Raw genomic sequence first — 13,397 nt, 5'->3', positions numbered from 1 at the left:
AGCATAGCTGTAGCTATTTGTTTTGTATATTTATTTCTCAGAGTTTATTTATCCATTTGTTGTTGTTGTTTAGTCACTAAGTCATGTATAACTTCTTTGCAACCCCATGGACTGTAGCCTGCCAGGCTCCTCTGTCCATGGGTTTTCCCTGGCAAGAACACTGAAGTAGGTTGCCATTTCCTTCTTCACGGAATCTTCCGGATCCATGGATCGAATCCACGTCTTCTGTGCTGCAGGTGGATTCATTACCATCTGAGCTACCTGGGAAGGCTTATTTGCTCATATGTCCCAACTAATAGTGGTCTCCAGGAGAAACTTATCAATGTTTAATGTCTACTCCAAAGTTGAATGCACGTGTAATTTTTAAGGTTAGTGACATCTAGGAAAACACCTACCGAGGCACCATATATTTTTTAAAAATTTAATTCAGATTAACAAATGGATCATACAGTATAATGCCAAGAGATTGACAAACAAAAAGTAATAATAAGAGTATTTGCTATCATAACTGTAAATGGAGTATAACTCTTAAAAATTGTGAATTATTATATTGTACAGTGGTATTATATTATACAGAAACTATACTTTCATTAAAAATTGGTTTTTAGAAAGATATTTGTGACACTTATCTCAGAAGCTTCAAGGAGGCACAGAAACATGCAAGCCTCACTTTTGGGATTCAGTAAGCCAGGAATTCATAACAAATCTTTGAGCTCAAAGTCATATTTCTTATTAATACATGAATTTATTTTATTTTAAATCTTAATATGAATATCTGTGCAGTAGTTGAGAGAAGAATAGTTTTTTTTCTTTGTTGTTTTATATCTTTATTTATCCTGTTTCTTCCATGGGTAAAATGATTGGTACCCAAGGTGGTATCAATGAGCTCCCCATTCCTCTCACAGCATTCTATTTCCTAATCTCTTTCGTCTGTCCTCACCATAAAATGCTAAATCTCATACCTTCTAATGTTCAATTTCAGCTCAATCAAACTGAGAGAAACATAGAATTATTCTGCTACAGTTGTCTCTAATCTACCTTCTAATTTGAGGAGGAGTCTAATTATTGATCTTCACAGGACCTTTAGGAATGTTATGAAAATGGATTAATATTTATTTAAGGAGGATTCATCAAGGGTCTTATTTAAAACAAACAATTTCATCCTTTCAAAAACAGGGAAAGGGGAAAAGAGGATATTTTTCTCAAAGTATGAATGCCACAAGGGTTTCTCACATTGATTCATTGCTTATAGATAAAAACAACTTAAGCTGATTTTTGTTGTTTATAGAGTAAGTGTAAAATGTTCCACCAAAATAGGTAATGACATTTTTGTGTCCATAAATGTGCATATAAGTCCAATTATGTATTTGTTGTCATTTAAACATCACCACCATTATTGAAACAGAAGTGCCAGTACTAATTTTTGCTGTCACATTTTCCAAAAATGAAAATAAGGCTTTTAAGTAAAATGCTAAGGTTTTCAATCTGAATTATTCATTTTTTGCAATGGCCTTAGCAGAACATCCTCAGCAAAATAGCTAAACAAAAGCCTACCAGGGTTCTGGTTTCTAATCTAGTTAAGAAATACATTATAGGATTTTTTTTTAACTTCACAGTTAATGGAAAAGTTTTCCTTTCCTGAAACTCAGCAAAGAGTTCAAGAAAGCTTCTCTAACCGCCACAGCCTCCATCTAATTGAAGTGCCATGAGGAGACCTTGAAAACAGTGACATTAGTCACACAGCTAAACAAATTACCTTTGATGGTACCAGTTGACCAATCAGAACCATTCCCCAGATGATCTTTGTGGGAATAGCAATCCATTAATAATAACTGAAGCAATGATCTTTCATGCCACCTTTCTTTCATGCAAGACCACTCCACTGGTAATCTCTTAGGGGAACTATTAGCTACTTCAATGTCCTTCATAGAGGACACTCTGCCTGTTCCAGCATTTATTTCACTGTAACGTGTTTTTTTTTTTTTTTCCTCTCTCCCACAGAAGTGCCTTTTAGAAATTAAAATAATTTTCACTGTGGCTCTAGCAGGGACATAGGAAGTGAAGAAAAGAAGAAGTGGGTGTGAGAATAAATGAGTTAAGAAGAAAAACACCATTTCTCCTACACCTAGCTCTGAATTTCAAGATTATCAAAGAGTAATGCACTAAATAATAAAATCCAGTGGCTGCTCATCTTAGCTACTCTTTGTCATTAAGGGGAATAAATATATGTGTTCCTAAATATTTCAAGCTAATTATAAATAATGTTTTGCAGAATTTTCTAAACTCTGATCTTAATAATGTATTAATTTTACACGTAATAAAAGAAGTTGGGAAAGTGAGAGGATGAGAGGGTTATCAGAAGTGGTCCAGGCTGTACCCCTAGTTATCTACCATACCATGACTGCCACGTCTGAGTCTGTGTATTATCTTCTCCTGTCCAGTTCTTTGCATAGCAGAGGTGCTCAATAAATGTTTTAGGGATAAATTCTCTATGATAGGGGACAAACCAGGGATTAAATCAGCCACTATATTGCTAACTATTCTATAGCTTGCATAGTAGCTGCTTTGTCATCTTTTTTATATTGATATGGACATTACCACTATTTTATTTTAATACTACGTTTTACATGTACTGACTTCTTTCTCTTATAGCAGCTTGTTACATTTTGAAGAATGTGGTTAGATCAACATATACAGACTCTCAGCAACAGAGGCCATAATTTGGAAAATTTTTTCATTAGATGAAATAACTCATATGATGTACACAATAACTCATATGATATAATTTCTACCCTACACCTGTCCCCAAAACTGCTGCCTTAACTGGTTGACTAAAAATCATCCTCAAGTCTACAAAGTATTTTCATAGCTCCAAGCTTTCTACATAGCTTTGCATATCTAATATAGTGAATATATAACCAATGGATAGAAGGAAAGTATCAAAGATTCAAAATTTTAATCATTAAATAAACATTTCCAAAGTCTGAACCAACTTATTAGTTTGTATAATAGGATGAAACTTTGTTATATTAACAGGATTTCCCCTTTCCAAGAATATTATGTCATTCTGTTCAGTTCAGTTGCTCAGTCGTGTCCGACTATTTGCAACCCCATGGACTGCAGCACACCAGGCTTCCCTGTCCATCACCAACTCCTGGAGCTTGCTTAAACTCATTTCCACTGAATTGGTGATGCCATCCAACCATCTCATCGTCTGTCTTCCCCTTCTCCTCCCACCTTCAATCTCTCCCAGCATCAGGGTCTTTTCCAAGGAGTCAGTTCTTTGCATCAGGTGGCCAAAGTATTGGATGTTCAGCTTCAGCATCAGTCCTTCCAGTGAATATTCAGGACTGATTTCCTTTAGGATTGACTGGTTGCTGTCCAAGGGACTTTCAAGAGTCTTTTCCAACACAAAGTTCAAAAGCATCGATTCTTTGTCTCTCAGCTTGTTTATAGTCCAACTCTCACATCCATACATGACCACTGGAAAAACCATAGCCTTGACTAGATGGACCTTAGTTGGCAAAGTAATATCTCTGGTTTTTATATGCTGTCTAGGTTGGTCATAACTTTTCTTCCAAGGAGCAAGCATCTTTTAGTTTCATGGCTGCAGTCACCATCTGCAGTGATTTTGGAGCCCCAAAAACCAAAATCTCTCACTGTTTCTATCGTTTCCCCATCTATTTGCCATGAAGTGATGGGACCGGATGCCATGATCTTCGTTTTCTGGATGTTGAGATTTAAGCCAACTGTTTCACTCTCCTCTTTCACTTTCTTCAAGAGGCTCTTTAGTTCCTCTTCACTTTCTGCCATAAGGTGGTGTCATCTGCATATCTGAGGTTATTCATATTTCTCCCCACAATCTTGATTACAGCTTGTGTTTCATCTAGCCTGGCATTTCGCATGATATACTCTGCATATAAGTTAAATAAGCAGGGTGACAATATACAGCCTTGAAGTACTCCTTTCCCAGTTTGGAACCAGTCTGTTGTTCCATGTCTGGTTCTAACTGTTGCTTCCTGACCTGCATACAGATTTCTCAGGATGCAGGTCAGGTGGTCTGGTATTCCCATCTTTTTCAGAATTTTCCACAGTTTGTTGTGATCCACACAGTCAAAGGCTGTAGTGTAGTCCATGAAGCAGAAATAGATTTTTTCTGAAATTTGCTTGCTTTTTTTATGGTTCAACGATGTTGGCAATTTGATCTCTGCTTCCTCTGCCTTTTCTAAAACCAGCTTGAACATCTGGAAGTTCACAGTTCACCTACTGTTAAAGCCTGGCCTGAAGAATTTTGAGCATTATTTACTAGCGTGTGAGATGAGTGCAATTGTGCAGTAGTTTGAGCATTCTTTGGCATTGCCCTCTTTTGGGATTGGAATTTTTCCAGGGTAGATTACTGACCTTTTCCAGTCCTATGGCTACTGCTGAGTTTTCCAAATTTGCTGGCATATTGAGTGCATCGCTCTCACAGCATCACCTTTTAGGATTTGAAATAGCTCAACTGGAATTCCATCACCTCCACTAGCTTTGTTTGTAGTGATGCTTCCTAAGGCCCACTTGACTTTGCATTCCAGAATGTCTGGCTCTAGGTGAGTGATCACACCATCGTGGTTATCTGGGTCGTGAAGATTTTTTTGTATAGTTCTGTGTATTCTTGCCACCTCTTCTTAATATATTCTGCTTCTGTTAGGTCCATACCATTTCTGTCCTTTATTGTGCCCATCTTTGCATGTAATGTTCCCTTGGAAGCTCTAATTTTCTTGAAGAGATCTCTAGTCTTTCCCATTCTATTGTTTTCCTCTATTTTTTTTTGCATTGATCACGAGAAGGGCTTTCTTATCTCTCCTTGCTATACTTTGGAACTCTGCATTCAAACAGATATATCTTTTTTTTCTCCTTTGCCTTCAGCTTCTCTTCTTTTCTCAGCTATGTGTAAGACCTTCTCAGACAACCATTTTGCCTTTTTGCATTTCTTTTTCTTGGGGATGGTCTTGATCACTGCCTCCAATACAATGTCACAAACCTCTGTCATAGTTCTTCAGGCACTCTGTCTATAGGATCTAATCCCTTGAATCTGTTTATTGCTTCCACTGTATAATTGTAAGGGATTTGATAGGTCATATCTGAATGGTCTAGTGGTTTTCCCTACTTTCTTCAATTTAAGTCTGAGTTTAGCAATAAGGAGTTCATGATCTGAGCCACAGTCAGCTCCTGGTCTTGTTTTTGCTGACTGTCACACTGTGACTCTTCACAATTGGTCAGAGCTAAGCATTATTCAGGGAAGGATGGATGACCACAGTGAGGATAACCACAGACATTCAATTCTTGTTTTCTGATTGCTGTAAGAGGTTCTTAGAACTTAGAGCTTATATATATTTTTATTATGGGAATCCTCAAACAAGATATAAAAGCAGAGAGACAAATAAAATAAACTCCTATCTATGTACAGCCTAGTTTCAACTATTATCAACTCAAGGCCAATCTTAATTAGTCTACACCCTTGCTAGTCAGATTCTGCCCTGAAGTTTCAGAGGCAAATTCTGCACACCGTACAATTTTACTTGTGAATATTCAATATATATCTCTAAGATGAAGACTTTTGTGATTCCCTTTTTCCATACCAGTTGGTTTTTTGTACAAGATACATAACCTGGAAAAGACTCTCATTTTTTAAAGAAAATATAACCACAATAAATATTATTATCACATTTAAATATTAAACAATAATTCTTTAACATCATTAAATATCTTGTCAGTCACATTACTCTGATGGCTTTTAAATAAAACACATGATTTCTTACTTGCAAAGCATTTCAAAAATTCAATCTCTGATGCATTCAGGGCATAAAGTTTATCCATTTAAAAAACACTGGAAGGAGACCAGTTGAGGAGACATAACATCTACTCCAAAGACTAAACATAGATTGTCCAGACTAGGGGATGGTAAAGCATAATGAGGGGATAGATGAGAAAGAAATTGTGCTAGATGTTTAAATGGATTGCTGTGTGGATCCTGAACCCAAATCTTTGAGCTAAGACCCAGAAATTCTTGGTGAGTGAGTGCCATGTAAACCTTCTAGGATTTAGATTCAAAACTGAATTAAATGGAAATTGAATCTCTGCCTCTCAGAGAAATAAAAACTAGAGATAGACATTAATTTTACCTGTAGAAGAATAAAGTGCTTTTTGACACCTGATTGTGTGGCCTGTAAATTTATTCTCAAGCCACTTGATTTGTTTCTCTAAGTTGAGAACTGAGAGTGTGAGTTTGACCTGCTCTACATGGCTGGCCACCCTCTTGGAGGACACAGAAATAATACTCAATCATACAGCTCTCCTGGAAAAGTTGTGTTCTTACCTCACTCCCCAAATGAAAGCACTATCACCCCCAAAATGGTTTCTTTGGGCCCTATAAAAAAATAGTTTCTAATTTCTCACTCCTGGAGTTACTTGGTTTCCCAGTTGTAGATTTCATACAATGCCAAAATAACAGGCAAACATGGACAAAAATAATAGTAATATTTTTTTCTTTTAAACATCAAGGTATATTTCAGAACATTTCAATGACAAAATTACTAAAGAATCTGCTTTTGGGTGCCCTCTCCACCAAAAGAAAAAAAATCCAGACTCCCTTGGTGGTACAGCAGATAAGAATCCACCTGCCAGTGCAGAGGACACAGGTTTGATCCCTTTTCTGGGAAGATTCCACATGCTGCCGAGCAGCTAAGCCCATGCACCACAACTACTGAAGCCTGAAGGCTTTAAAGCCCATGAGCCACAACTACAGAGCCCATATTCTGCAACTACTGTAGCCTGTGCTCCTCAACAAGCGAAGCCACTATAACGAGAAGCCCACACACTGCAATTAGAGAAAAGCCCACAAAGCTACAAAGACCCAAAGCAGACAAAAATATATATATATAAATACATAAATTTAAAAAAAAATCCTTTTGGTAACTAAACACTTCAGACCACAAAATTAACATTAGATTACATATTTTGCAACCAACACTATTTCCATCTGTTAAAATAATAGCTACCTTGATATGTGTAAGAAACTGCTGAGCCCTTTATATGAGTTGTCTCATTTACTTTTCATAAAGGTCCTTTGAAGTAGCTGTGTTTCCCCCAATTTATAGATAAGGACACAAGGTAACATAGCTAACCAGTGCAAGAGCCAACAGACTAACACAGTCTGGTGTGTCATTCACTGGAGCCTTCAGATCTTACCATTACACTACCCAGAATCCCTCTCTTGATGATTAACAAAAAATCTTCTCAAGAATATGGTCTCCAGAAGTGACATTTCCCTGAACTCTTAACTATTCATATTTTTATCTTGAATTCTCAGTTTAAACTTCAAAGTATAGAGTGAGAACAAAAGATACTTAAGAAATAAGTTCTTCAGAATCCTAACCCACACTGATGTTTTACTCTTGTTTTTTTTAAGCTACAATAAGCTTTGTATTTATTATCAAGCTGGTTTTTCAAGCTACAAGTATAGAACTTGACCTGGTATTCATGACCAGGGTTTCTGTAATTCCACGTCAGAGTTATGAAAGAAAATTATGAGACAATGGTTGATAATATTGAAAAAAAATCCATATTTACAGGAGATTTTTTCAAGTGACTTACTATGATGTCTATTCATGGGAAGAAAGCATTTGAAAAGACAAGTATATAAAGAAGTTATCCTACAGTGAAGAGAACAAAGCCCATTAATGACAATGATGTGAACATTCAAGAAATTATTAAAAGGACTTTTCAGTTTGAGGGAAAATTAATTTACCCAGAATTTAGAGCAATTGTTGAAATAAGAAAATCAGAGAGGCAAGGCAGCAGACCTTGTGGCCAAAGTTTTGCCAAAAGTAATAGCAGTTATGAAGGAGACAGCATTCTGCTTTTCTCTTCTACATTTTGTCAAAAAAGCACTGGAGGCATATATATCAGTAGCTCTTAACATTGTTATTTTTTTTCCCTGCCAGAATTTAAAATAATTAATAGGTCTTTAGACTCTTATCTCTACATATTTTTATCTCTACATATTTTAAAACCCTTTATTCCTGAATTTTAGAGGAAAACAGTTTTATTTCATAAAATTCCAGGTTTTGTTTTTCAAAATATTTAAATACATAGAGCCTTACAGAAAAGAAGCAGGTATTTGTCAGAGACATTTGCCTTGGGGCAGAGAGATGGCTTCTCTGGCTCCCTCCACAATGAGTAAACATCTTTGTTCAGGAAAGTATATATTCAAAATTCGAATTCCATTGACTCTTCAACAGACCAACAAAGAATACTATTGGAGGGAATTCCCTGATAGTCCAATGGCTAGGGCTCCATGCTTCCACTGCAGGGAACACGAGTTTGACCCCTGGATCCTGCAAGCCACGTAGTGCTGCCAAATGATAATAACAAATTAATAATAATAATAGAAATGGAAACCAGGTATGATAAAAAGAGATATGAGACATGTCCCTTGATCTCAAATTTCATATAGTCTCCGCTGCTTAGGGAGAAAATTTCTATTTTTTTCTATTTTCTCTGCTTATCAATATGTAAATTGAAACCTTGGACCCCACTACTCCAGGGAAGAAAGGACACAGCCAAAGAAAAAAGCAAAGAAAAAAATAGCTAATTCTTCAATTTCAGAGTGTGCAGATCAGACCCTACCAATTTAAATGATGATTTAAGAAATTTTCAGGGATCATTTCCATATAAGAGGAAAATTCTAGTGAATGAGTTGAGTTGGTGTGTGTTTAATGTTCTTTTCAGACCATTTAAACACTAAATTCAGAAAAAGATGGTGTTATGGACTACAGTAGTCAGAGAAAGTTTCACATTGTGCAGTTTCACAGAAAGTTTCACATTTCTCCATGAAGGGCAGTTAATTTCAGATGAAAATAGATTGGCTATCTGATTCAAGAACTAGTGTAAGCAAAGAGCATAGATGATACTCAGAATTCAGCAGTGGCTTAACACAACATTGTAAGTCAAGTATACTTCCTATACTTCAATTAAAAAAAAAAAAGTTAGCAGTGATCATGTATGTTCCCCGGAAAGTCCATCTGAGAGGCAATCTATCAGGATAATCACAAAGCTCATTAGATTCCCCTATTCATAGTATCCTAAGTGCTGACTTCTTTCATAAACATTGCTATGTCATGGATGGAAAATAATTAATTATAGGGTATTAGCACCATTGTTAAGGAAAGATATAAACATCTGAATGCAGAGTTCCAAAGAATAGCAAGAAGAGATAAGAAAGCCTTCTTCAGTGATCAATGCAAAGAAATAGAGGAAAACAACAGAATGGGAATGACTAGAGATCTCTTCAAGAAAATCAGAGATACCAAGGGAACATTTCATGCAAAGATGGGCTCGATAAAGGACAGAAATGGTAGGGACCTAACGGAAGCAGAAGATATTAAGAAGAGATGGCAAGAACACACAGAAACACTGTACAAAAAAGATCTTCACGACCCAGATAATCATGATGGTGTGATCACTGACCTAGAGCCAGACATCCTGGAATGTGAAGTCAAGTGGGCCTTAGAAAGCATCACTACAAACAAAGCTAGGGGAGGTGATAGAATTCCAGTTGAGCTATTTCAAATCCTGAAAGATGATGCTGTGAAAGTGCTGCACTCCATATGCCAGAAAATTTGGAAAACTCAGCAGTGGCCACAGGACTGGAAAAGGTCAGTTTGCATTCCAATCCCGAAGAAAGGCAATGCCAAAGAATGCTCAAACTACCATACAATTGCACTCATCTCACACGCTAGTAAAGTAATGCTCAAAATTCTCCAAGCCAGGCTTCAGCAATATGTGAACTGTGAACTTCCTGATGTTCAAGCTGGTTTTCAAAAAGGCAGAGGAACCAGAGATCAAATTGCCAACATCCACTGGATCATTGAAAAAGCAAGAGAGTTCCAGAAAAACATCTATTTCTGCTTTATTGACTATGCCAAAGCCTTTGACTGTGTGGATCACAATAAACGGTGGAAAATTCTGAAAGAGATGGGAATACCAGACCACCTGACCTGCCTCTTGAGAAACCTATATGCAGGTCAGGAAGCAACAGTTAGAACTGGACATGGAACAACAGACTGGTTCCAAATAGGAAAAGGAGTACATCAAGGCTGTATATTGTCACCCTGCTTATTTAACTTCTATGCAGAGTACATCATGAGAAACGCTGGACTGGAAGAACCACAAGCTGGAATGAAGATTGCTGGGAGAAATATCAATAACCTCAGATATGCAGATGACACCACCCTTATGGCAGAAAGTGAAGAGGAACTCAAAAGCCTCTTGATGAAAGTGAAAGTGGAGAGTGAAAAAGTTGGCTTAAAGCTCAACATTCAGAAAACGAAGATCATGGCATCTGGTCCCATCACTTCATGGGAAATAGATGGGGAAACAGTAGAAACAGTAGGAGACTTTATTTTTCTGGGCTCCAAAATCCCTGCAGATGGTGACTGCAGCCATGAAATTAAAAGACGCTTGCTCCTTGGAAGGAAAGTTATGACCAACCTAGATAGCATATTCAAAAGCAGAGACATTACTTTGCCAACAAAGGTTCATCTAGTCAAGGCTATGGTTTTTCCTGTGGTCATGTATGGATGTGAGAGTTGGACTGTGAAGAAGGCTGAGCACCGAAGAATTGATGCTTTTGAACTGTGGTGTTGGAGAAGACTCTTGAGAGTCCCTTGGACTGCAAGGAGATCCAACCAGTCCATTCTGAAGGAGATCAGCCGTGGGATTTCTTTGGAAGGAATGATGCTAAAGCTGGAACTCCAGTACTTTCGCCACCTCATGGGAAGAGTTGACTCATTGGAAAAGACTCTGATGCTGGGAGGGATTGGGGGCAGGAGGAGAAGTGGAGGACAGAGGATGAGATGGCTGGATGGCATCACTGACTCGATGGACGTGAGTCTGAGTGAACTCCGGGAATTGGTGATGGACAGGGAGGCCTGGTGTGCTGGGATTCATGGGGTCGCAAAGAGTCGGACACGACTGAGCAACTGATCTGATCTGATCTGATCTGAGCACCATTGTTTTACAAATTTACCTCTAGTCCCTTACACCATAAAATAGACATGGGCTCTATCAAATATGTGTGTTCCCTGCTTCCAGCTGAAAAAAATCTGTCTTCATACTTCTAAGCCTTTACATTTCATGGAACCCTTACCTCTCAAGAATTAGCTCAACTATAATTTTATACCTGAAATTTTCTGATACCTCTAGTTCCTGAGACACTACCTCTCATTCACTGTAAATGGAATGTATAACCTAATTAAACATTATCACACAAGTATGATCATCTATTTCCTTATATTTCTATCTTACCAGATGATTATTCTTCAAGGATATAAACAATATGTTGTTCACCTTTCGATTCTTAGCTCCAAGTCCAATGCTTGACATATGTGAAATATCTAATTAAGGTTTCTGTCTTTTGGAAAAGAGGAGAAGGAATTAACTTCCACTGAGTACCTATGCTGTGATGTGCTAAGTTACTTCATTTGTATCTGACTCTTTGCAACCCCATGAACCATAGCCACCAGGATCCTCTGTCCATGGGATTCTCCAGGCAAGAATACCGAGTGGGTGATTGTTTCCTACTCCAGGGAATCTTCCTGACCCAGAGATCAAACCCAAGTCTTTTATGTCTCCTGCATTAGCAGGCAGGTTCTTTACCACTAGAGCCACCTGGGAAGCCCACTGAGTACCTAGGTGACCTCAGTTAGGCAAATCAGAAGCTATGAAAGTAAAAATAAAAACAGAGATAGAAAGCACAAAATTTGTTCCTCTAGCTGAGCAGTATCGGACTAAATTATGACTAAGCCATTTTGACTTTGAGGGTTTCTTCTTAAGGCCTACCCTCCAGGACCCCTGGTTTCCCCAGGATGTCCTCAGTCACCGTGAGCTTCTCATTTGGACTTGCCCTCCCTAGGCTCCATCCAACATCCCACTTGTTTTCCTATTTCCTCTTCCCCAAATCCACCATTCTTGTTTCTCTCTTAGCTTATTGCTCTCTGTTAGTAAACCTAAAACTTCAATGTGTGCAAACTTGTCATATATTCCAAATGTGTTCCCCTGAGATGCTTCATTCAGAGTGCTTTTCCTATTACATTTAGGAAATGTTTATGTACAACCTCACTCTTGAAGACAAAATGTATATTAACATATTAATGGATCAGAGAAGTCTTACACTGAAAAACCTTATTGATTTTGTTTAATCTTTCATTTTCCAAAATTATCTGTTAATGAAATCTTTCTTATACCACCTCTCAATGTTCCACAGGACTCCGGTTCCACAGAACACATCCCAGGAAGCACCAGGTAAGGATTAGTAGTTGCAAGGGACTTACTTGAATCACAATAGGTATTTTCTAAAGACTGTGTTTTAACTGAAAGGCCTGATTCTTTGGTAGGAATTTCAGGTGCTTACTTGTGGTAGAACTTTTGGGTAAAAAGTCTCTGTGGAGCACTTAATGTTACGTCATGATGGGGAAACTTGTTATGTGTTTATTATGTGCCAAACAATATACTTTATATTTTCAAGTATCTTTTTCCAGTTACTTCAAAAAATAATCCTATGAGATAATTACATGTTTACCTATTTTAAAAATGAGGAAACTGAACTCATAGGTTAAGTATCTTGCCCGAGATCACATAGTTCATAAGTGGTGAAGATGAATCAAAAGAGTTCTTATGGTATTAAATCTCACATTCTATCAATATCTCCACATGAACTTGAGTTTTTAGGTCAGTATTTCTCAAAAATTGGTCCTAAGGTGTTTATTGAAAATTCAGATTTCGGGGACCTATCCAGATGTACTGAATCAGTTTCGTGGAAGGCCCAGGGCCAGGTCCTCGGTTGATTGCTATACACCCTAAAGTGTGAGAACCACAGTTCTAGGTATATATTATTTTTACCACATTGCACTGCCACCATCCAACTAATTAATCAATCAACACATTATAATGTTGGTCTTGACTCACACTGCTGTCCTCTCAAGGCCAGCCCAATCAAGTCTTCTTCCTACATTGTCTTTGACTATTACCATACAGTTATGTTGAGTAAGGCAACTCATATCCTGAAGATAAAAGAGACAAGTGAGTCTTCTCGCTTTGAATGCATTGCTTTTGTTGATGTTAAGAGGTAAAACTCACCACTCCTACTGGCTGTCTCAGTGAAATAACCTGTCTCAATTGGCAAAAATTTCAAAGCAAAAGATACCCAGTGAAAGGCAGTGCTTGAAACAACCAAAGAAACTCAAGGTTTTTGGCTTTCTTCTGCTAACAGTGATTTGTAAAAGGTTTGCTTCTCTTTTGTTGCTGATGCTTTCTTATATACTAGTATTTTCCTCTTTTATTAATTACCTAGACAA

Source organism: Bos taurus, chromosome 1, assembly GCF_002263795.3.
Source record: "Bos taurus isolate L1 Dominette 01449 registration number 42190680 breed Hereford chromosome 1, ARS-UCD2.0, whole genome shotgun sequence".
NCBI classification, from domain to species: domain Eukaryota; kingdom Metazoa; phylum Chordata; class Mammalia; order Artiodactyla; family Bovidae; genus Bos; species Bos taurus.
This window is presented reverse-complemented; position numbering follows the sequence as displayed.